We start from the raw sequence: 25,430 nt of genomic DNA on the forward strand, positions 1-25,430 counted from the left end.
TTTTCTTGTTTTTCTCTTTTTTGCAGGATGTATCGTACGTAGTGTTTGTCAGACATAAAAGTATTGCTTTGACATAATCCTCCTCGCTGGAAGAGGATTATGATAAAAGCCATAAACACATGGGGCAGTGCCGTAATCAGATACAGCGCAGGAATAGTGGAATGGACGAAGGCAGAAACTCCGCAGCATAGATCAGAAAACCAGGAAACATATGACAACACAAAGCACTACACCCAAGAGCAAATACGGACAGACTATACCATAACACGAAAGGAAGGAGGGAGAGGACTACTAAGTATAGAGGACTGCGTCAACATCGAGAAACAGAGCACTGGGGCAAATATCTGAAACCAGTGAAGACGAGTGGCTAAAGAGTGCATGGGAAGAAGGACTAATAAAAGTAGACGAAGACCAGAAATATACAGAGACAGGAGAATGACAGACAGAACAGAGGACTGGCACAAACAAACCAATGCACGGACAATACATGAGACAGACTAAAGAACTAGCCAGCTATGACACATGGCAATGGCTACAGAAGGGAGAGCTAAAGAAGGAAACTGAAGGAATGATAACAGCGGCACAAGATCAGGCCCTAAGAACCAGATATGTTCAAAGAACAATAGACGGAAAATAACATCTCTCCATATGTAGGAAGTGCAATACGAAAAAATGAAACCATAAACCACATAGCAAGCGAATGCCCACGGCACTTGCCACAGAACCAGTACAAAAAGAGGCATGATTCAGTGGCAAAAGCCCTCCACTGGAGCCTGTGCAAGAAACATCAGCTACCTTGCAGTAATAAGTGGTACGAGCACCAACCTGAGGGAGTGATAGAAAACGATCACGCAAAGGTCCTGTGGGACTATGGTATCAGAACGGATAGGGTGATACGTGCAAACAGACCAGACGTGACGTTGATTGACAAAGTCAAGAAGGAAAGTATCACTCATTGATGTCGCAATACCATGGGACACCAGAGTTGAAGAGAAAGAGAGGGAAAAAATGGATAAGTATCAAGACCTGAAAATAGAAATAAGAAGGATATGGGATATGCAAGTGAAATCGTACACCCATAATCATAGGAGCACTAGGGCACGATCCCAAGATCCACCCTGAAAAGGAATCTAGAAAAACTATAGGCTGAAGTAGCTCCAGGACTCATGCAGAAGAGTGTGATCCTAGAAACGGCACACCATAGTAAGAAAAGTGATGGACTCCTAAGGAGGGCAGGATGCAACCCGGAACCCCACACTATAAATACCACCCAGTAGAATTTGGAGGACGTGATAGAGAAAAAAAAATAATAATAATAATGACTTTTCGCTTATAATTTTTGTAGCATGAATCTTTGGTTGAAAGGCATTTGAGTCCAGATACTTTATTATCGAAACCAGACGGTAACCGCAGTTCAAAATTAATGAACCGATATTGCACGAATGAATTTCGCCTCGAAAGGAACACTGAAAAATGAACTATTTCATTTTTATTTTTTATTTTTAAGCCAAAAGTTCTCCAGGGAATAATGTTACGTTGCTATTTCCATAATCTGTGAAGAAAATATAACGCATCTTGTTGAAATATTCGAGGAAAAACATCTCCAAAAGTCCAGTAAATGTAATACAAGTGTAGCAAAAGTTTGCAATATATGAAAAACTTTTTCGTTTATGATTTCGATATCCAACTCGTCCGAATTTCATCAGTAAGTCCTTTCGTTTTGTGCTTGGCTGCAAACAAAAAGGGCTGCGCTAAAACCTTCCTCCTGCTTTTATTTCAAAAGAGGTCAATCAAACCTGTTCTTTTCGTAATAGTTCTCAAAACAAAAGGCCGTTTGCTTTTGAATAATACTTCGCGTTAATGGCTGCGATATTGTTACAAAAACGTGAATATATTTCTTCCTCTCAGCGCTTAGTTTTTATTCTTATATTGCATACACCTCGTCCTGGATACGATTTTATATTTGAAAAAAAAATAGGAGAGAGAGAGAGAGAGAGAGAGAGAGAGAGAGAGAGAGAGAGAGAGTCCTCAGCCGATGACAATATCATAACAACTAGAAAATGCGATGAAGTTTTCTTTGGCGCAGTCGAGTTTTCTGTACAGCGTATGATCAAGGCCACCGAAAATAGATCTATCTTCAGTGGTCTCGGAATAATGCTGTATGAACCGTGGCCCATTAAACTTAACAACTACCTGATGTTAGCCTTTCATATATCGTTGCCAGAAGAACGATTATGGCTAACTTTAACTTTAAAGGAAAGAAAATGCTCCTGAGGTTAGAGGGCTGCAATTTGGTATATTTGATGATTGGAGGGTGGATGATCGACATATTGATTTACAGCCCTCGAGTCTCAGTAGTTGTCAAGATCTGAGGCGACAAAGTCATCTCAATAGTTATTTTTCACAGAAACTAAAAAAGGTTTTTAATTATTCCGGAATTTCACAGCATACTTAATCTATTAATGATTATCTTTTGATTCATTTATAAGTCAATATTATCTCTTGAATTAAGACAATATTATAATCAAAATACGAATTCTCCAAGGAGTAAATTAAGTATTATTCTATTAATTACAACAAAAACCTATGAAGAAAGGGCTAAAAAAATGTACACAATAAATGGCTTGCTGAAATACAAATACTCTCAGTGCAGTAATTTCTTACTGATGCAGTTTTTCACAATATATTCATATGCATACATATTTATATGTGTATATATATATATATATATATATATATATATAGTATATATATATATATATATATATATATATATATCCTTCTAGTAAAGCCCCCAAGCATTGGCTAAACTCATATTTGCAAAACTTTGCAGACTGGATGTTAAATGGTTATATAATGCAATGAGTGAATTTAAGTGATGAAAAAAAGAGGAGGAGGAGGAGGAAGGAAGAGAGGATAGAATGCGATAGGAGAAAGTTCTAAGAGAAATAAAGAACAATGGACACGGACAGTTAAAGACATTCCTCGCTCATGGCTGTATTAAAAAAAATAGCAAATGAAATGTTGATTGTTTGTGAGCTGACATTTTGCCTTTTGGACAATGAAGGTCGGGGGTAGGTTAATCAGAGTTTGTTTTTTTTAATCATTAGTTATATGTATTGTTTATTTGTGTTACTTCTGTTAGTTGTTTTTTTCTGGAATACCGAATGATTTTTCTAGTTATGCTTTTTGTAACGATTATGGATGATTATAAGTGACAGACAGACAGACAGGCATAGATATAAAAAGTGTTCCGTCTGCTTCAGTTACAGAAGACTGACTGGTTGTCATAGCACTTAACGAGTCATACAAAATGTTATGAAACTTGTACAAGAAGTTATATTTTCATGTTATCAACTCTTTACTGGGGAGAGTTCAATCCCAGTCAGTATATTTGTTTTTGTTCACGTTACAGAAAACTTAAGTTGTAAACTGAGGTGAAAGTGGCTGACAAGTGTTAAAGAGCGTGTTCAGGTGCTGCTTCCGCCTAACGACCAACTTTACACGTGGAGACGGACACTTTATCTCGTTAGAGACCGACAAACAGACAGACAGTCAGTCAGACAAGGAAATGGTCACTTAGGAAGACAAAATATGAATCGTTTTACAAAATTCGTTGGTATTACCAATGTATAGGTTATTGACGCCGAACACGCACACACACGCACACACACACACACATACAGAGAGAGAGAGAGAGCGAGAGAGAGAGAGAGAGAGAGAGAATTCTGTTTCGACAGACCCCGTTTATCCGAACACTCCAAGGTACTTGGGCCAAGAACCAATGGCAGAAAAACACTCCTCAGATCTGTCGTCATTCGTTCCCTTAACAGACGTGACTGTGGTGCTAAATTTATCTGGTTTCCAGCAAATGCTTCAAACACGAGAAAGCTCTCTCTCTTCTCTCTCTCTCTCTCTCTCTCTCTCTCTCTCTCTCTCTCTCACGCCAGTTATAAACCTTTCTTTATCGCTATGACACGTAAAGTTGAAAATATGAAATTTTTCACAAGACCAAAATAGATTTCTATTCAATATAAATCCAATAGCAAGACGCATTTGCTATTATTGTCTGTTTCTGATTATCCTATGAGTCATTTTATTTAAATATAAAGCAGCATCAATCAAGAATATTTTCCTGTTTAAACATTCATTTGATCTTTTTTTATTTCCTATAATAGATAAGCATCTACCAGTGCATTATTCTTTGATGTAATTAAATTTGAATCTTTTTTTTTTTCGGCAGCATAAAAGTATTTTACTGAATAAGTCATTCTCTTATGTTCTGTCATCACATAGTTTGTTGAACGTTTTCTTTTTAGCTTGTTAATTATGATTGGCTTTATATATTATTCTAATTGACATCTATTTCTACTCAGGTTTCTTGTCTAGTTTTTCTTGTCAAACTCATTATTATTATTATTATTATTATTATTATTATTATTATTTATTATTATTTATTATTATTAATTATTAGTTACTTAGTAGTTAGTAGTAGTAGAGTAGTAGTAGTAGTAGTAGTTAGTGAGTATAGTAGTCGTAGTAGTAGTAGTAGTAGTAGTAGTAGTAGTAGTAGTAGTAGACATTTTAATTTTATTAAAATGATATCAAATCTGGTGGTGTGTTTCTTCACATAAAAAAACTGCATTCTACCAATTACTCTCTCTCTCTCTCTCTCTCTCTCTCTCTCTCTCTCTCTCTCTCTCTCTCTCTCTCTCTCTCGTGTACCTTTTCCATCTTGACCTTCCCCTGACGTTCCATAATGGAAAGTTAGAAACGTTTGGTTCAAATTCTAGGATTAAATCCAAGGCGATAACCCAACTATTTTCGTGGTTTGTGTTGTTTGCAACATTGCCATATTGTAAGGAGACTGAGATATATTGCAATTTTTCTTATCTGGATAGGACAACATCATGATACCCTGTTAAAGAAAGATTTAGTTGCCCCACGTAAAATTAGGCCCCCTGGCCAAAACGATCTTTCATAACTTTGGATGATCTGAATGCTGGGGGGAGAGTAAAATGACCTTGCTGATGTACAGTCCTGTTCAAGTGCAGGATTGTCATCAGTTTATCATTTTCATTTCATTTCTCATTTTTCCATCTAGCCATACTTCCATTTCAGCGCTGAATGATCTTATAGGTCCCAGCGCTTGGGCTATGCCCTAAATTCCATAATCCATCCACATAAAATTATAATAATACAGACTGGTTATTTTGGCAATTCTTGTGTTGACTGCAATACTGCCACATTGTAAGAATATTTCAATTCATGAGTTAAAAAATTTACGTTTAAAAAAACTGACACCCTTTTTCATAGTGTAAAATTTTTTCCTGGCGATAAATCTAAATAAAATGGCTGTGCAAAGTTTCATTCACATTCGTGTTGCATCTTGATTATTGTATTCTGCGAAAGTGCTTCTTCATATAGTTAATATAACCAAATATGTAACTGTCATTAATGACACTTGTTACTAAGATAAAGTGTGCCTAATATTTAATCATCGAGGGCGACATATAATAAAAGAAAAAATTCGGATGATCGAGATAAGTAACTTACGTGGAAGTTCTAATTTTACTTTAGTTAACCTGTAAGATTATATACGTTTTCTTTTAGTTTCATACAGTGAAAACGATGATGCCGCGGTAGAGTACCTAAAGTAAAATAACAAATTTCTAACCAGGTTAAAAGGGATTAGGGACTCGTGCGAAGTTTTGAGATAAGTCGTCACAAAATAAAAGACCTAAAAATAAGGTGTATGACCCTCTTGTAAATATTTTTTTAGCAATTATACGTTAGGCTGTGTTTAGTCGGACCTTGAACTGTCCGGGAATGTCAATAAACAATTTTCGATAAATATTCGGAATTCTGCCTTCGGCGGAGTCTTATCCCCGATGCAGAGTAGTGGACCCCACGTGGTGCACTGCAAGCCTTACTGAAGGCTGTTTGCAGCGCCCCTTCGGCCCCCAGCTGCAACCCCCTTTCAGCCTTCTATTCTCCCATCCTGCTGCCAAACCTCTCCAACTCCGTCTTTTCACTGTGTAAGTGCTGAATGCCTAGTGTCCCAGAGCTTTGCTTTTCAGCGTAATTAACATAAATCAGTCAAAATCCCAAATAAGTCTGGTTTTGGCGATACTTGCATTGCTTGGAGATGTCCTCGAAATTACTAAGTATCCCCTTTTTCAATTTATGTTCTCTCTTATTCCGGTTTGAAGGAGCTATCTCAAGAACGCAAAGGCTATTAACTTGGTATTTTGGCAATTCTTGCGTTGGCAACACTGCTACAATGTAAGTAAGTTGCTATAAATTGCCAATTTTATTTCATTTTAGTGATTCGTGGCTTAATAGGCTGCTTTATGCCCAGTTTGAAGAAGTCCGGTTGGCCCATCCAAAAATTAGTGGTGTTTAGCTTTACTGTTTTTTTTTTTTTTTTTTTTTTTTTTTTTTTAACGCTGACGAATTGTTTAGAAATATTGGCTTGTTGCAAGCAGATTGGAATTTGTTGCAAGTTTGCATTCATATTCGTTATAAGCATGAAAATATATTCCGTTATATCCAGTCTGAAGGAAAAGACAGATCGACCCCGAAAAATCCTAAGGCAACAGCCCGGCTATTTTTGTAATTTGTGTTGCCAAAACATTTCTGTATTTCAAGGAAATTGCAGTATGGTGCCTTTTTTGTATTCATTTCACCGATAAGCGAGAAAATAGTATGAAAGAAAGCTCTGTTGGGCCTCCGGAAACTCCATTTGGTCGATTTTTGCCTCGTTGCAGCTTTTCCGTCTTGCAGTCGAATTGCAATATGGTGCAATCCAGTATTCATAATCGTGATTAGCTGCCAAATACATTGCACCTTACCCAACTTAAAAGCAAAGTCTTCATCCCCCACCTAACCCCGACCCCCAACAAGAAATCCTTTGGCCATTTCCTTGCTATTTTTGAGATTTATGCATTGCTTGCAACGTCATTATCAGCAAACGCGGTATTATTGCAAATTTTCTTTCATATTCGTAATTAGCTGTCAAATAGACAGCATTTTACCCAGTTTAATTGGAAACTTCTATATTCCCCACCCAAATTACAGACTTCCTATTTAGCGGATTTTGAGGTTGATTGAAAAATTGTTGGTTAAAAAGCAATTTGCAATATATTGCAGGTTTCCATTCATCTCCCTAATTGGCGCGTTTAAAGGATGAGTTGAGGTTGCAATATGCGTTTGATGGTTTCACACACTATTACAGATGATTCCTCCATGCTCTATGGAATTGTGAGGTCTTAGTGACACCAGGGATAGACAACCTAGTTTCACAAAACCTTTTAAGTAAATGGTAATTGTCACACAACTTTGTACCAGGGTTGGTGATTTTTTTTTTTAAATAAAAAATATAAAATTCAGTGGTTTATTTGATTTTTTATTTATTTGGTTTTTTTAATTGTTTAGATGTTTTTTTCAATCCTTTTTTTCTCAAAATGTACTTTATGACAGAATTTCTATTGATTTATCTTTTAGGTTTCCAGTTCTGGCCTAAAGCACTGTGTACTTGCAAATTTTTTTTTATCAAAATAAATAGATGCAGCACAGTTATGCTTAAGTTTTTATTAACCTCCAAACCATATTTTTCAATTTGGTTGCTTTCAGATAAATTTTTAAATTATAAAATAGTGGTATTTTAATGAAAAAAAAGTAAATTATTTAATCACTTTATTAAATCAGTTTGATTTAACCATTGCCAACCCTGATTTGTAAATGATTGGCTTTAAGGGTCGGTTTGAAATATTCGTTCCTTACTATTACGATCTCGACTTTCGAGATCGACAGGTTCTTAAAAATAAGCAATTGGGCCGTAGTGACTGACGACAGGTGACAAACAAAGGAGGGAGGAGCATAACAAAACCAAAAAAAAATTACCTTAAAATTAGTTTATTATACAAAATATACAAAATGTACAAGTGAGTCAGGTCCAGTGATAAACAAAATAAACATACACAATGAATTAAATAATAAAGGCAGCAACAGTAAATAATCCAATTAAATGATTCTTGTACAATTCAACAAACAATTTCATGAGCAGCATAACTAATATAATAAAAGCAACATCTATATATAGAGGACCACGGTATAAATTAAAAGCAGTGCAGTACATAAATTAATACAAAATCAGGCAGCATAATACACACACATTGAAAAAGCAGTGAAATAACTATTACAATAAATGTAAAAACTGCAGCATAATAATAAATGAGAATTAACACTGAAGCGGCATAATGTTACACAGAGCAAAACGGGAACACTTCCTCAAACAATGAGGACAACAGTCCAATGCCGGACGATCAAGACAGAGCCGATACGGCAACCACCTCGTCCACGGAGACAATATGGACATCATCCTGCTCGAATGCGGGACCATCAAGACAGAGTTGACACAACAACATCTCGTCCTCAGTACAGTATGAAGGTCCTCCTCGACCACTGGATGTTCACGACATGGTTGATACAACTACCAACTCGTCCTCAGATACTCTCCGCTGCTCTGCTGCCAAGACTGCCTCTCTGAACCTGACTGGTTGTTCTCCCCTCCAGGACCTGACTGACGAAGTTTGACGCCATCCAACAGACGTCAACTCGCCAGCAATTAAAAAACAAAAACAAAGGAGGCAACAATCCACCAAGGGAACAATCGGCAAACGATTGTTCCTAACACTTACTAAGTAATTGTTTTCGTTTGTTAGTCCCGTTATTTTTCCTTTCAACATACAACATTTTGTTTCTCTGTACGACACGACTTGATCATCTTGTTCGCTCGTTTGCTTTGATGTTAATTCAGATTTTCACCGCTTTTTCTTAATATATTTTATTTCTCTTGCTATTTCTTCCAAAATTTTGTTCTGCTTTATGTTCATTGATAAGTATATTAAATTCAACCCTCTGAAAAACAGATTAACTCGAATAATGTATCATTTGAAAATGTCGTTGAGGGTCTCGGTAAGGAATGGAAAATCTCATGAAAAGTCCAGCCAATGGGAGATTATCTTACATTCCTGACATCCGAAGCGCCAAGACAATACACGAAAGATGGGAAACTGACTATTAATACCATTAAAAAAAACATCATCCAACCCGTCAGAATGCGCGCCATCTATTGATCATGCCCTCTCAACTAAACTCGGCTGTGGCGTAGCGCGGCTTTTAAAAATGTTATAATTTATTCTTATGCTGCAATAAACTTCTCTTTATAAATTATTGAATACTAAATCGATTAATATTGCTTGTTAACATGATTATAGGGCTCTATCATAGCTTATGACTTATATATTAGGCATTTCTGAATCATAATAAAATCCCTCAGTTAATGGTAACATTAATTGCTAAGTACTTAGCTAAAATTGAGAGGGCAGTTAATATAATGCTAAGTATCTTTATCTAAAATTGAGAGGGCAGTTAGAATGAAACAAACTTATTCTCATATTATCTTCTTATTTCACCAATATAGTGTACAGTAATTATTTTCCTTTTTTTGGGCTTGAGTAATTATTAAACAAAATCACATGAAACACTTTCACTTAGAACAGGCACTAGTAATACTGTATATGCTAATCAAATTACAGCATAACACTTGAAGGTTTTTATAATCTACTGACATTTTACTCCTTTAAAAGCAATATTAATGAAGCAAAAATGGAAATGTGAACTGAACTGTACCTGTGCCAGATTTTTCAAAAATGCTTTCAAATGTTGCAGTACTGCACTCAGAGTTGTATGTTATTGCTGGTGCTGCAGATGTATCATTTGGATTACCTGTGAAAGTGGGAAAGAGTTACTAGTATAACTAACATTTTCAGTGCATAATACTGTACTATAAAAATGTATTATAAAACAAATTACAGTATATAACAACATCTTTGATAGCCATAGCAATTAACATCCACACCAGCAAGATTTTGATCTGGACATGCATTTTTATTGAGTCTTGAGGAATCCGGAGTCACATAGTTCTTGCAGGAAAGTGAAGACTGCATACTCTACAACAGTTGTTTACATATTTTGTACTTTTATCAAGAAGACATTTGATATTGACAACTCTAATCCACTGTAGGCATCTGCAAATACATAGACATACATTTTATGAAGCAGGGTGGCAATTCATCAATTGTCATTTGAGGGAAGTTGAAATCCATGTCTAAGGGAAGTTACAATATACAGTATATCTTAATAATATATATCTGATATTTCGGTACTTATTCCTAAAATATTATATACTGTACATAAAACAATACATATGTGTCAGACAAATCTAAGAACCTAGAGGAATGAATACAGTTTATTATATTTTATGATTATTTATTAAGCTCTTGGTCAAGTCAGAACCTATTTATAACAATTTATTAAAATCTCATAGCCCAATTGTGGGAGTTCTCAAAAGTGCATATTCAACTGGTACCCTTTTATGAAGGTAATGTAACCAACACTTCTGCCTGGTATTTTCTAGTAAAATGCCATTTCTGCAAGAAGCATGCACATTCCTCAAAAATTTTGAAACATTTATTTATTCTAATTGACTTGACCATGTTTCTTTTTGCATCATGTACAGTACAAAAGCAAATATCATAGGTTCTCACAACTTGTTTTGCCAATTTATTACTACTGTATTACTGCATACATTTGCTGCCAAATGATCAATTACTTTGGAATACTATGTGGGGTGTTGGTACCAATTATAAGATTTCATTTTAAAAATTGAACAATTATGAGCGAGCATATAATGCAGAAACATAGATGAAACGGTAAGAATGGATCTTGTGGGAGCAGATATGCTGGTTTGCATGTAATTTTTTTTATTTTTATTTTGAATGCTTTTTATCCATACATATAGGAAAATTCAATCATAAGATTTAAAAGGTTAGTGAACTTGAAATTAAAGAAAGTAAAACACTCTAACTTAACTAACCTACTTATGCTCTCCCATATGAATGCTCCCACAAGATCCAGACGATGGATTGTCTTTGTAAACAAACAGACGATATAGGCAGGTGCAGTGCACCGCCATCTTCATTTCATGCCAGGTACTAAATTATATGCGGCCGATGCGGCTGTGGCTTGAGCTTCCCATCTTTCGTGTATTATCTTTGCGAAGCGCAGAGGCTTGACCAATGAGAGAAGTCAAGAGAAAACTGAAATAGACCAAGAGGAAAAGAATGTCGCAGAAATCTCTGTAGTGAAGCCTTTGTGGCTGTGGTGTCCGCTGTAAAGAAGGTTCTGGAGATTTCTACAACTGTGAAGGTAGTGTGCCTTTGTTTTCTCAATTATAATTGTCGGGTTATTTGATTACTATTGCGAGGTATTTTCGTGATTAAAGTTTTTTTAGTGCAGGCATTTATTTATGTATACAATTCCAAATGCACTGATGACTGCGGAGTGAAATGTTGTTAGTTTAGAGCACAAATGTGATTGCCAAAATGCCATAGCGGCAAAACCAAGAAGACTTTTGAACAGCATCATATCTCAGAATTACTTATGTAAACGATTTCCTTGTATTGGTTTGTGATTGAAAAGACCTGCGTGTGACTGGATAGTAGCACGTGGCCATCTTTGGTAAGGGCCCAGTAGTTGTATTACAATTTTCCCTTTGTGAGGGATAGTGAAATCTTGTATGCGTGGCCCTAGACTTGCGATATTATGACGTGTCAAGTTGCTATGGGGCCCAGTATTATCTTCAGAAACTTTTACGGAGGCTTAGTCTTTTCGTCGTAATTGTACTAGAGTATCACTTGACAGTATACATTTGTTTTGACATTTAAAGGTGTTGTTGGTAAATGAGATCAAACTTTCTCGTTCATGTTTATGGGACTCGCCCTTCCGTTAATTGGCTCACGGAATAAACAAAAAGGTATTTTTACCCAATATACTTTCGATGGATCTCTGATTATGCTTAATATGAAAAACTTCAGTATTGAAGTATTTAATGCATTTCATGTTCCCATTCTTTGGTTCGACAAATGTACTTCGTCCCTGTGGCTAGCGTATTTTCACCGTCTTTTGTTACATGCATCTAAAAGTCTGGGTACTGTACTTGATCAATGGTGAAACCCTAAGGATTCTTTTGTTCAAAATTCACCGATAAAGTGGAGTTTTGAAATTAGGCATATCTTGAAAGAAAGGTTCGTTCCTTGCATTAGTTTTCTATTAATACTTTGGTAATTGTAGGTAATACTTCCGCAGGGACTGCAAGGAACGTTCCCGAGAATACGGCAGCCACTAGGGATTGGGGCGTCATATGTATTTCATCGTGTGTAGTGCTAGCCCCTGGGGGTTACAGGCAACCTCCCAAAACTGCAAATTCGTAAGCAACCCAATTACTATAGGAAACAATAATTTCCAAAAAAAATACCCGACTCGGAGTTATTACCTAGATCTAACTATATTTTTCGTGATTTTTATAATCTCGTCAAAACCGTATTGTAGATATCGGGCCCCCTTATACCATACAATTATGGGGAACCACAGTGAAGCCTGGCTTTGGATGGGAACATACAGGAGTGAAATACAAGGATGAACTAGAACGTGTCCAAGATATTTTTGAAAGTTCAAATTCTGAGATTTAAGAAAGGTTATTGAACGTTTTCAAAGCGGGTGTAGCTCACACGGGTTTATGCTCGTTTTGTTTACCCAACTCCAAAACATCCCGGTTACCCACTGGGCCTCCATAATTGTAGGATTTCTGGGATAGTTTCAGTGTCTTTGAAACTACTGCAATAAATATCCGCATTCATACAGCACACTTTGATGCACCAGAAAATCTTTCAACCCTAGAGTACTATTATTGGTTTAAATTCTTATCGTGAAGGTTTAAGCAAATTTAGTGCTTGGGGGAAATAATTAACCAACTAGAAAGGTTTATGCAATTTAGATTGACGGGAGGAGGTTAGGGATTAAAATGTGGTCCGTAAGTCTAGCTAAATTATGCACTTCAAGTTTGCAGACTTGTAATGACGTCACGCGAAAGAACGTGTTGCCATACTTCCCATGTCGGATGCCAGTTTCCTTTAATTGTTTTTTCACAAAAGAGTAGTCAAAACATACAGTAACTTAAAAACACCAAAATTTTAATCACTAGAAACATACAATTCATAAAACAAGTTAGAAATAAAATTTGTAAAATATTTTAAAGTGTTGTCAGTACACTGTAAAACAACCATAAACCGCACTGTTACTTACCATGATTATTGTCTGTCTTGTACCACAGGACTAGAAAAGCCTTGAAAACTGTTTTCTAGATACGTCCAAAGTCGCACTGTAGGTATACCGAAACGTCTGCTTGAAATTCTGATGTACAACTAAGATGGTTGATACAATCTTCGGGACTTAAATGCAGGTCAATCTGTCGGTGATATTGCCCAGTGTTATTTAAGAAATGACTGTTGCAAATCCTTTATCAAGAACAAACTACTACTACTACTACCACTATCTCTCTCTCTCTCTCTCTCTCTCTCTCTCTCTCTCTCTGCGAGCCAGGTAGCCTGCGCGTCATCTGACCTTATGTATACCTAGAGTCGAGATCGTTGGTGGTCAATTCTATGTTGCATGTTTCGTGTATTTGTTGTTTTATACTGCCAAAATATTAATTGGCCTACATACTTGGTGCGACAAACTGTTTTCTCATTTGACAAATTACTAGTAAACAGAATGGTCTGCCATCAGAGGATTTGTCGAATCTTCATTTCTGTTGCCCATAATATTAACGCGGAGTAAGGTTTTTGTAGGCCTGGGAAAACCGGTTTTCATTAGAGAATTTCTTTGCATTTATCTTGAGTGTTTCAGTTTTATGGTAGTGACTTCATTTTCCCTTGTCAACTCTGTAGTTTTGGTGTTACAAATGGACGGATTCAGTTCACTTTGTATGGGGCCACATGAGCAGGCGATGAGCTGGAAGATTCTGTACTACTATCACTTCCCATTCACTTTTTTTTCAAAGGTCAAGTAATGCTTGCGTGTAGGTTCTCGGGATAGTCAAAGTTAACAGTCCTCATTTTAATCAACGGTGAGCAGTTGTGTGGTGTGGTGATTTTCTAGTATTGAGAGGTGCCAATAACAATCTGAGGCTTCCTGTTCTACAGTATTCCGTATCGTTTTGTTGTTATTTAACTATGGAAACTTAGTTGAATATGGAGGTAATTCCATAAGTTTACTGATCTCGGTTAAGAAGTGCAATGGTTCTTTGTTAATAAAAGGTCGTCCGATGCTTGCTTAGCGTAATAAGTTTATTCACTGATAAGTGTTTCACGAAGTAGTCAATGAATTATTAGTTTTGATTGCCCGAAAGAGTGTGGAAGTCTAAAGGGTTTTGAAAGTAGTATTGTTAGTGATTCAAATCACTTGTAGATAATATATTTAGTTTTTCTCTGCTTTTCATAATATCGATATCTAAAATTGGGTTTAATGAAGTATTAGTGGATTGAATGTGAGTTTTTAGTATTGATGTGTGCAAATCCAGCCTTTGTATTTCAGTGCTGGTTGGTTGTAAAGTTTTTTTTTTTTTTATTTGCTTGTAAGGAGTAGATTTCCTGTGCATGTCTCGTTTTGTGTTTGGATGTTTCACCATATATTTGCCTTCAGGTCTCTGTTCACATACTCTTGTCTTGAAGAAAATTTTTATCGGGAAGTTTACAGCAGTGAGTCCTGAAGCAAGAGATGACCTGGAAGGCAAATAAAAAAAGATGATCGATCAAAATACAAAACCGTATTTATGGGACAACAAATCTTAGGACCATATTTCCAAAGCAATACATTAATTAATGGTTCTTGGTTATATATAAGACTAGAAAGGACAGAGGGAAAAAACCATTTTGGGAGAGAGAGAGACTTAAGTCTTATGTTGATAACCTGCGTTTTGAGCGTCGTAAGACTTTCCCCAAATTAAGCTTGCATTGGATAGAAAATCTTCTCTCTTGCGACCTGATTAACCTTCTGAGGCTCGGATAGGGTTTCCTGAACAAATCAGGAAGGTGGTGGTGAAGACGCCGTAGATTATGCAGTTTCATGAGGTATGACTGGAGCTTCCTTTGGTTGTGCAGGGGCCAGTGGTTGAATTAAGGATGAATGAAGTTTTTGGGTGTTGGGGTCGTTTTTGTAGTCTGTAATGTATTATCTCCCAGGAAATGCAATCATTTAAAAATCGGGACGTTCCCTATTCTTAAATTTGGGAGGCATGGCGTAGTTCCTGCTGTAACCCCAAGCACTAACTTTGCCTTGCCGCTGTCTTTGTGGTGGCCTTACATCTTGACACCTGAAGCACCTAGGCGGCTCTGGTATATACCTCTCTTTGCGAAAACATCACCAGATTTTGACGTCGATCCTGGGTGGTACGTCCTTTCTGAGGGTGGCAAGAACTTCTGCAGTCTCCACTTGGGTTTTTGTGAGACTTGACTATGCACTTACGGTATTGGGAAAGTCCAAAATCAGGTCAGGAGGAGGACAAAGGGTGAGATGGGAAACCGCAGATGATAGCTAAGTTGGCCTCTTAGAAGAATAACGGTTGGCCTTCAGTTTACGATTCGACTTTTCCAGTTGGTGTCTTCAACTTAGTCCAGTTTTTACCATTTGCTGGTAGTCTTCTCCTCTTGTCTTTTTAATAGATAAATATATACAATATATACTGTGTTACAGTGAATACAGCTATTCAGTCTTTCCTAATAAGAATTTTTATTATACTTCATTAATTGCCCAACACAGTCATGATTCGAACACTACCATAAGATTAAAAAGTAAAGGTGTCTAAGGGTATATTAATGAATCTGCCCTGGTCATTTTGCATTCTTCGGTTGTCTTATTTTACCACCAAGCAGAAGCTCAAGTTTATTTTGCTTTGTGAAGTCTGTTGATTTTGCTATTTTCATTGGTTTCATGAACTTTATTGCTTGTGAACTCTTAATGGACAGTATATTTTAATTCCCTAGTTACGTTCTCTTGACTCTTGCCCTTTCCAACCAACACCTTAGGTTCCTGCAAGGTTTGGCAAAGCCTTTAATTAGCCCTGTGAAAAAGTTATTCTGTTATCTGGGCTCGAGAGTGGCATGAGTGTACAGAATTTCTTGGCTGAGTAACCAGACACATATTTGGAATGTTCCTACAATCACCATATGCCTTAATGACCATGCCTTCGTAATTTTATTTTGTCTGGATACAGAAGGGCATTAGCTTTCCTGTCGTATTGCTAGTTTAAATCTGACGATGGTCGACATTAATTAATTAATTTGTTCCTTAAAGAGTTAATACAGTATTTAGTACATGTTGCTGATGGATGCAGTGGTATTAACTTATGCGTAAGGTTAAGGATAAGAAATAAAGATATTTGTAGTACTCTGTAACTTAATGTACTCTTATGTACAACAGGCCCCTCATTGTTTCAACTAAAATGTTTAGGATTTCAAAATTTAATCAATAGAGAAATGTAGATTATCCCCATTCTTGCTCTGTGGTTGTTGATTTTGTTGTAATGTATGACTGAATGTGAACAGAACAACGTAAAAATACTTATCACATATCTTACTAATTTTGACTTTCATGTTCTACAGGTTCCAAGAACACTTTCGTACCCGAGTGAGATGCTGGTGAGTGTTCCATTTGTTTTTAATTATTCTTTCTATCTAGTCTCTTAAATTCTGCCATTCTTTATCTCTTGCAATCTTTAATTTGGGGATAGTAACAGAATTTTAGTTCAGTAATTACAGGCAAGCTTCCTTATATCCTTTTTATACGGCAAATATTTCCTGTTATCGGATCGTACTTCGGTGAATTGTTAAAAACCTTTTGTACTGCTGCTGCTGCTATGTGTATCGTTTGTTTACTAGGATGATATTGACAGCGTCCAATTTCTCCGAATTTTTCAATGTTTGGTTTAATTCAGCAGGGCTCCTAAATTTGGGTTAAAATAGAATCAAATACTAACTGATTCCAGGCTATCCCACAATTTCCCACCCGAAGACAAACTTGAGATATAAACATGGAAATATTTTGCTGACTGTCAATTACTTTCAACTACCGCTCGACCTGATAATTCCGTTTTTCTCCTCCCCCGCCTACGTAAAATATAAATTTATATATTTCGTCATTTAAAACAAAATTTGTCAAGGAGAGAGATTGTTTTTGCGTAAATTTCTTTATATGACGTAGTGTGTTTAAGGAAATTTGCAGCTTTTCTGGTCTTGTCTGTCTCCCGTAGTCTCGCCATAATTTTTATTTTTAAAAGAGCATCACAGAAAACAATATCACAAACTTCCCCCGCGATGAAAAGTTTAGGCATCCACTTGGATTAGCCTAGTAACAAAAGTATCCTTGAGGATTTTCGGGTATGATACATTATTAAGCTTATGTGCAATTACACTCGGTCAACCACTCTTATCTTGATATAGGCCGCATTATACACGATATTCTTTCATTAAAAAAATCTAGATTTGCCAGTGGTTTAAAGAATAATGAGTATTCCTTCTTTTTAAACCTAAGAAATTATTAAATCAAAGTTAAAACTTGCATTTCTTGAAAAGTTTTAGCAATTTTTTTCCACCCCCCCCCCCCTCTCTCTCTATCTCTCTCCTCTCTCTCTCTCTCTCTCTCTCTCTCTCTCTCTCTCTCTCGTTAAGAAGGCATCTTCTATGCCGCGTTATATGTCAAGTTCTCTAGACGATGGTAACTCAACAACTCCTCCCTTGCAATATAACAAACTGTGCAGTTGGATAATTACTGCAGTTTAGTCTTCAATGGCCCTTATCCGTTTGCCCGGTCTGCCAATTGTTGTCTCAACTTTGAAGCTGTTTTGAGTTTAAGTTACTTTTAACGTAACTTTTTAATCCGAGCCCAGAACAGCCTCATGATTTTATTATGAAAGTTTTGTATATTATGATAACTCATTATCCGGATAAGTAAATTTTTCATAGTACCCAAGTGTAGACCCCTATACGCCATTCTGAATGTTCTTGGATGCAGAACCATTGTTCCTATGACGGGTAACCAAAGGCAGATGTCATCAAAGGTTATCGCTTAATGCTTCTGTGAATTTCGATTCTTGCAAGTCCATTTTTTGTATGATCGACGTATAATAAGCTATGCATTTCAGGGTAACCATCAATGAAGAGAGAGAGAGCGAGAGAATTGATTAATTTCCCTTAGCCTGATTAATTAATTTCCCTTAACCTGACGGCCTTCTCTTTGCATTGATTTTTTCCCCCAGAAATGATCCTGCAAGAGTTAGTGCAAGTGGTATTTTAAAGGCATTTCGTATATTTTTGTTACAATCATTCAGGTCGAGTGCTAAGATTTTTTGTGAGGTTTGCTTTCAGTGGTCTAAAACCAGTAGATTACTGATTAATTTACAAATCAATTTGTAAGATGAACATGTATTTTAAAATTACAGGATACGTAGCTACAGATACCGTTGAATGACGCAAAATCCCACTCCTAAATTTGTAGAAATTACGAAGTTAGTTTAGTTTTTTATAGTACTTAAATATTGCCAAGACCTTTTGGAAAAAAAAAAGACGCTCATACAGTTCTTGGTTTGTGGTTATGTATGCCTATCTTATCCATCGAAGATTGGCCTAAATAGCTTTTCTATTTTGCTGCAAAGTTACTGTTAACTTACCTAAAACACTACACGGATGTACATTATTTTGCATATTGTCACACCTCTGCATTAAGCAAGCATGGTAAAGCACCACTTAGTCTCTTAAGCGTGAAAAAGCAATGTGCTATAGCAATTGTTACCAATAGAACGCAAGCAAACTTAAGAACTTAACTGCCAGGCACTAGTGTTGCCTTTTACCTAATACCCCATCGTATTCAAAATGTTTGGGACTGATTCTCTCTCTCTCTTCGAGGAAATTTTTCAATTTTGGTATTGAAAAACCCAGCTGTTTCCGCAGCATTCCCCATCCCTTCTTTTTTCCAAGAATGGGATTTCTTTTCGACTGGTTAATATATGACAGCTGCTCTCCTCTGTTTGGGAATTTTGCTCTCCATCTTTTCCTACTACTATTAAGAACAGTCTTTCATCTTTCTGTACGTATTTTTTTTCTTTTATTTATTTATTTATTTTTGGCGCAAAACGCTCACGCTCTGCTTTTCCGAATATCGCACCTCGTCCTTTAGCAATAACTCTGCTAGTCATTATCTATAAGATATGTAAGTATTAAAATATCTAAGTATGGTATCGTAAGTGTTGTAATCACTAAACATTTACCAGTAAAGATTGGTAGTTAGTAACGCAGAAGCACGCGCAGGTTAAATATGAATTAAAATTGCCTTTAAAAGCTGTCACTCATTGAATAATTGTAGAGAGAGTTGATCATTTTTCTGAATATTGCTTTACATATCACATGCTTCTAGCTCTTAAGTTTAATTTTGCTTTGAGTAAAAATTTAGTTTTTAAATACATGTAAAATAAAACCACCTAGAATATAGTGTTAACTGTTGCTACTATTAACTTCCATTCCCTCTCTATAAAATATCCTTCGGTCTGAGGTACTGAATTTAGTGGATGGTCTCAGTTTAAATACATATTTTTACTTAACATTGAGTAATTTAGTACATTTTTAACTTAACCAGATAATTAGCATATTTTTACTTTCTCTTACAGCGCTTTTAATTTTTCATTATAGACTTCGTCTTAATTTTTAAATTTGCCATTTCGTACGTATTTAGTAATTGCAAACTAATACAGATCCTTTATAAACTGTCGTTTCACAATCTACTTTGCAACAGTTTGACAACTTATGAGACTTAAGCTTAGATTTTCAGAACTTGACAACTGAAGATTTTAAAAACTTTAAGCTTAGATTTTCAGAACTTGACAACTGAAGATTTTCAAAACTTACTCTCATAACCTGAAAAGATAAGATATACAATTATGATAGTTCTTAATATCGATTGATTGAATTCTTAAGTCCATATCATTGAGTTCTTAACAGTCGACATTAGTTTGGTCCTTTGTTTTGTAGTTTCCCTATGAGGCATGTTGTTGTAATTCTCATTTCTCTTATTTTAGAGACGCTCGAGAGTAATTTAGGAGAGGCAAGAGAAGAGAACGGGGAGGGAAGAGGATCGCCGTTAACTCAAGTGAAACTAAATAAGCAGCTGATAATCCAAGGATGTTATAGTAGTTTTCCTTTTTCTGGACGCCTCAACTTTTTTTTTTTTTTTTTTTTTTTTTTCGGCGGGAGTCGGGTCTGTGAGCGCTCTTGTTCCGAGAGGGTCGAAGACCAGAATGACCTTTGTCTGCTTGTATAATCCTTTTTGTGTAATAAAGACCATACATGCCAAGATATTTTTTTACTTCCTCATTAACAACTATAAAAGGTTGCTGCTGTTCACTGATCATGTAGGGTACAAAATGAGCCAACCCAGAGAACGGATGCCAAACACTGGTACTGTTTATATGCTACAAAAATAAACATTCATAAATTTGTACAAAAACATTACAGAAATTAGCTTCATAAATTTGTACAACCTTTCACTGTAAAACCATTTGATACCGTTATGTTAGCCAACTTACAGAACGTCTGCCAAGCAGTTTTAGAAACTACGAAAAATGAGCTAAATAAATGTATATAAATCAACCGTCTCCCTTTAAGAATACACAGATAACTCATATTTTACGAACTAGCCACAGCTACGAAAAAACTAAAAATGATCACCCTGCCATGTTTTCTTTTCCACACCACCCGGAGTTGAGCTTCCCTCTTCTCAGATCAGTTCTCATCCTCGGTGCTGCAGTCTTGGTAGATTGAAAACAGTACTTGTCCACGGTGCTGCATTCATGGTTCAGAACGGTTCTCGTTATCGGTGTTGCACTCCAGAAGGATTGATTGAAAGCAGTTCTCGTCCTGTGTCTGCAAGGACTCCAGAACAGATCACTCCTCGGTGCTGCTCTCTGCAGGATTCAGAGCAGTTCTCGTCCTCGGCGCTAACTCCTACAAAGAGATAATAAAATAAACTATGACTACGATAACATCCTATGTACTAGAGACTCTTAACTCGGCACCTTTCACAAGCTAGGGAATGTTAATTTACAATTTCATGAATGTTTATTAATTCTAAACAAAAAATCTGATAACTTTCAGAAGAAACTACAAAGTCTTGTCTATATGAAAATAGAGAGATTCGTATCACTCAAAAGACAGCAGTGACTATGATACTGAATATTGATTTCATTACTTGCAAATTAGATTTCATTACTTGCAAATTAGATCTCTCAAAAGAAAGAAGGAAATAAACTCTCGCAATGAAGCTGACCTTCCATGAATCAAAATTCTGAATGCGTATACCAGCCGTTCTCTGGTCCGTTCTCGTTCCTTGGAACGCTTCTTACAACTGACAAGTGTAGTTTGAAATCTTAAGGAAACAGCAAAAAGAACTACCTCCACTCTCCAAAATTCTCTTTACAATTTACAATAACTATTTCTAAAATATAAGACCCAGATTTTATTCAGGTTCATAAACTATTACAGAAAATATTTCAAAGAACAACTCACCATGAACCAGGAACTGGAACTTCTACTCCCAAGACCAAGGTCCTTTAAATATACACCGAGTATATTAAAAGGACCTTGCCCAAGACGTGATTCAAACTATAAAAAATCGACTCCAGGAACTGGAACTTCCACTCCCAAGACGCGGTTCAAAGAATAAAAAGATTCCTTGCAACAACCAGCCATCGAAGCGAAGAGTATTTCATTCTGAAAGAAGCAGCAATGGTAACATTCCAATATCACTAACATCTATACACGTCAATTATCCTATATTGTTCTTCAAAAACATAAACAAATTTAAAATGAAAACGTTAGTTAAAACTCTTTAAAATCATATTTCGTATATTGCGCACATTTAGTAGATTTTAAAGACTAAATTTAATGATAATTACTAGGCGTATCCTCCTGGCAAATATTTCATAAACATCTTACTCAAACTTATTGACTAATTGTAGGGATGCCTTTCCAATTAAAAACTTCATAATATCATTTCTCTTTATTAAGCATAGCGACATAATTGTCTCTAACTGAGGAACTGAGGTCTTCGGACTCGCAGGCAGAATATGCACCTCAATAAGATGACAAGTCAAAAACTACAGTCCTGGATCAAATTTCACCTTTCTAATACTTGCAAATAAATACTAATTGCTCAACCACTGCACAGCACCCTCCAATATTATATTCCAGGTTCAATAAATAGTTATTCATAATTTAGCTAAAACCCCGTTATCGTGTATAAAAAAGGGAAACTGCTGATTGTATGTACACTGAAAACTGGAATGCAAGACAAGAGATAACCATTTAGAACTGATGTCAGCCAGTAAACAACAACAACAGTAAACATTAAAATTTAAGAGAATAACATTTTCTTAATAAACAGGCACTGTATCATAACATGATTAAATCACATAAATTTACTCGAGACTAAATACAGGAAGCTACAGTACGAGAAAAATGCTACAGCAATACTAAGAACAAATCAATCACGGTCTGTGTCGTTAATAGGTGGAAGACTTTTCTGCATTTCTCTCACTTTATTATTATAAAGTATTTTCTCTCACCAGCCACTAACCATTCAGTTTCACAAAACACACTTATTGCCTTACTACAGTAGTTTTTGAATAAGCTTCTGAGTTAGGGAATATTCACTGACTGTCAACACATTTGTGAACAGCGCCCAGTAAGACAGGTGGAAATTGAATTACAGCTAGAAAAAGGCTATAGGATACACTCACATTATCTTTAATACTGTCCCGTCTTAACTGGACTTTTCAAGGTATTTCTAATTTGCCTTTCGATCATGGGCCAGTTTTAAACCTGTTTTATAATCTGATCTGAAGGTAAGTGGATAATAGCCAAGCGCGCGCTCTCTCTCTCTCTCTCTCTCTCTCTCCGTGTGTATGTGCGCGCGTCTCAGACGTAATTATGATAAAGTGTATTCCTAAAGAGATCTAATACCAGTTTTCACAAATAACCTGAAGGTTCAACAATTCATAAACTATAGATAAACTATCTGCTTTATTGAGTGTAAAACCTCTGCAATTACTTAAAGCCTGAAGGTCCCTTCAGATATCTCTCTTTTGCCATCACCAACTTGAACAAACAGAGATTTCAACGTCTCCTTGGAAGTAATCTACGAGGTTTATTTCGGTTAAATTAACACACGCGCAAGAGAGAGAGAGTGGTACTGTCATCTGCGAATTTCGCTATAAGGAATGAAAGCTGGCACAAAGCTTTATAAATCTTGCACAAGGAAATATCACTCAGTCTTAACCCCAAAAATGTAGTTTTAGAACAAACAAAAACATTAAAAGACATTCTTACTGCGTACGTATGACAGAGAGAACAAGAGAAGACCCTAAAACAATGACTTCTGTTTTAACAAAACTTCCATCTCAAATGAACCTACCAGGACTTGTGAGATTGACAGGGCACGTAACATGTATATAGAAGTGCAAATTACCATGGATGGTGTATACAGAGGGAAAAGGCCAAGGAAAGAATATTCACTGTGTTTCAGACACTTTAAAAGAGGCTTTAATGAAAAGAAGCACCTTGGAGAGATCAAGCACTAGGCATCGTAGAACCCACTGCTTGAATCGACTGTACAAAACTGAGCAACTGAAGATGTCTGCTGTAAGTGGCATTGGGACACACTGACTTCAAAGGCCCAGGAGGCGTTTAAAAGTGATTAAAAGTGACTTCCAAGATTCCTAACAAAACACTTGGATCCCAGTGGTTTTATATGTGCGGTACACCCATCCACATTTGTTAAAAATGAAATCAAAATAACGACTCACCAAAAAAAAAAAAAAGAACAAACACAAAAAAAATAACGACTCACCAACAAACAAAGCTAAAAACAACTAAGTTCATATCACATAGCAATGAAGAATGATGAAAAACTGTAGATTGAATACACATATTCAGTTGACAAAAATCCTAAGGATATATTTACTTCTCCCAGAATCAGTATGAAGTATGATTACCTATTGTGATCTATAAAAATCAAAGTGAATTATTTAAGAGAGAGAGAGAGAGAGAGAGAGAGAGAGAGAGAGAGAGAGAGAGAGAGAGAGAGAGAGAGAGAGAGAGCTTCTCAATCATCCAAGCAAATATAAACACGTTCTATGAGCTACAGAAACCTGAAATAATCATAAAAAATGAATATCTGATATTTCACTCAGACTTCTATAAACACTAACACTAGAAATTTATTCAAAGGCTATGCAGTCATGAACAGCAGACTGGAACTAGCACATATAAACTCGAATTACTCCAGACTAGTCTTGCAACAAACCTTACCTGTCCGGTGCTAGACAATGACATCCCAATCAGATTCTCCTGTAAATTAGACACGTTAATTGTGATAAGGGTCTTGAGATATCTTCTGAAGGAGCTTATTGGGAATTCTAAAGAACCTGCAAATGAGAAGAAAATTCTTATAGAAAAAGCAATATACATGACTGGTAACATTCAGAAATCTTGCATCTGCAAATACTAGTTAATTTTTATTCATATCCAAATGAAATCTTAAAAACTGAGAATATTCCAACCAGGCACGTAAGTGTTAATTTGACATGACGGAAGCTGACCAGTTTTTTTATTCAGGAAGTACAACAAATTCCTTATTAAATAAAAAATCAAAATAAAACTAGCATAAAAAAATTTAAGTCATTAAGGAGTGAGGAGTAGCCCGAGGCCCTACCATCCCTATTACATGCAATGAAATACATTTTGACACACTACTGATCCACCACGTCTAGTTTTAGCCATGAACCCACTGGCTGCCAGCCACACCGGTCACCCAGCAACTATGAAGATAATTCTCTGCTTAAATCAAATCAATAGTGGCATACTGATTTTCTAAGGAAACACGCACAACTATCTCCTAAATGAATGAAAGGAAGGCCTATGAAACACACAAAAAGGCTGACTAATCAATAAGGGATAAAGTTTGACTCTATTGGCTACATCATCCATTTAAAACAGCTAACAGCTATAACATTTAAGCCTATATTGATCATAATCTTAACAACAGCATCTGGTTAATAATATAAATTGCGGAAAAGGTGCAGATTTAAGTTTAACAGCACCATTTAATAAGGCTAGAGGAGAGAGACGATTGAGAGAGAGAGAGAGAGAGAGAGAGAGAGAGAAGAGAGAGAGAGAGAGAGCTAAAACGGACGAACACTCAGGATTCGGATTCCATTTCATTCAAATGTTGGGATGTGTACCGATCAAGAGAATGCTGTTTACCTGCAATTCATTGTCAAATTTTTCCCTGTTCATGACAAATTTACGAGCTCATTCATTATGCCATGTGTTGGTATTAGGTCTAGGGTCCCTTACTGACATCGAAAAGGTTTATGATTTTATGAAATTTAAGTTGTCTTGTCAAGCAACAGGGAACATCGA

The 25,430-nt window shown here is 36.2% G+C and overlaps 2 long non-coding RNA genes across 2 annotated transcripts; one reads left to right on the forward strand and one right to left on the reverse strand.

Moving 5' to 3' along the window:
• Nucleotides 1–11,143: 11,143 nt before the first annotated feature.
• LOC135214150 (uncharacterized) lies at nucleotides 11,144–20,203 on the forward strand. The gene is made up of 3 exons (XR_010314298.1): nucleotides 11,144–11,274; nucleotides 16,566–16,601; nucleotides 20,030–20,203. It is a non-coding gene; the product is annotated as an uncharacterized LOC135214150 (long non-coding RNA).
• Nucleotides 20,204–20,706: 503 nt separating this feature from the next.
• LOC135214151 (uncharacterized) lies at nucleotides 20,707–24,343 on the reverse strand. Its single transcript, XR_010314299.1, has 3 exons — nucleotides 24,318–24,343; nucleotides 21,516–21,719; nucleotides 20,707–20,954 (listed from the first exon to the last, which is right to left on the reverse strand). It is a non-coding gene; the product is annotated as an uncharacterized LOC135214151 (long non-coding RNA).
• Between the last annotated feature and the right edge of the window lie 1,087 nt (nucleotides 24,344–25,430).

The sequence above is a fragment of the Macrobrachium nipponense genome, chromosome 45, assembly GCF_015104395.2.
Source record: "Macrobrachium nipponense isolate FS-2020 chromosome 45, ASM1510439v2, whole genome shotgun sequence".
Lineage (NCBI taxonomy): Eukaryota > Metazoa > Arthropoda > Malacostraca > Decapoda > Palaemonidae > Macrobrachium > Macrobrachium nipponense.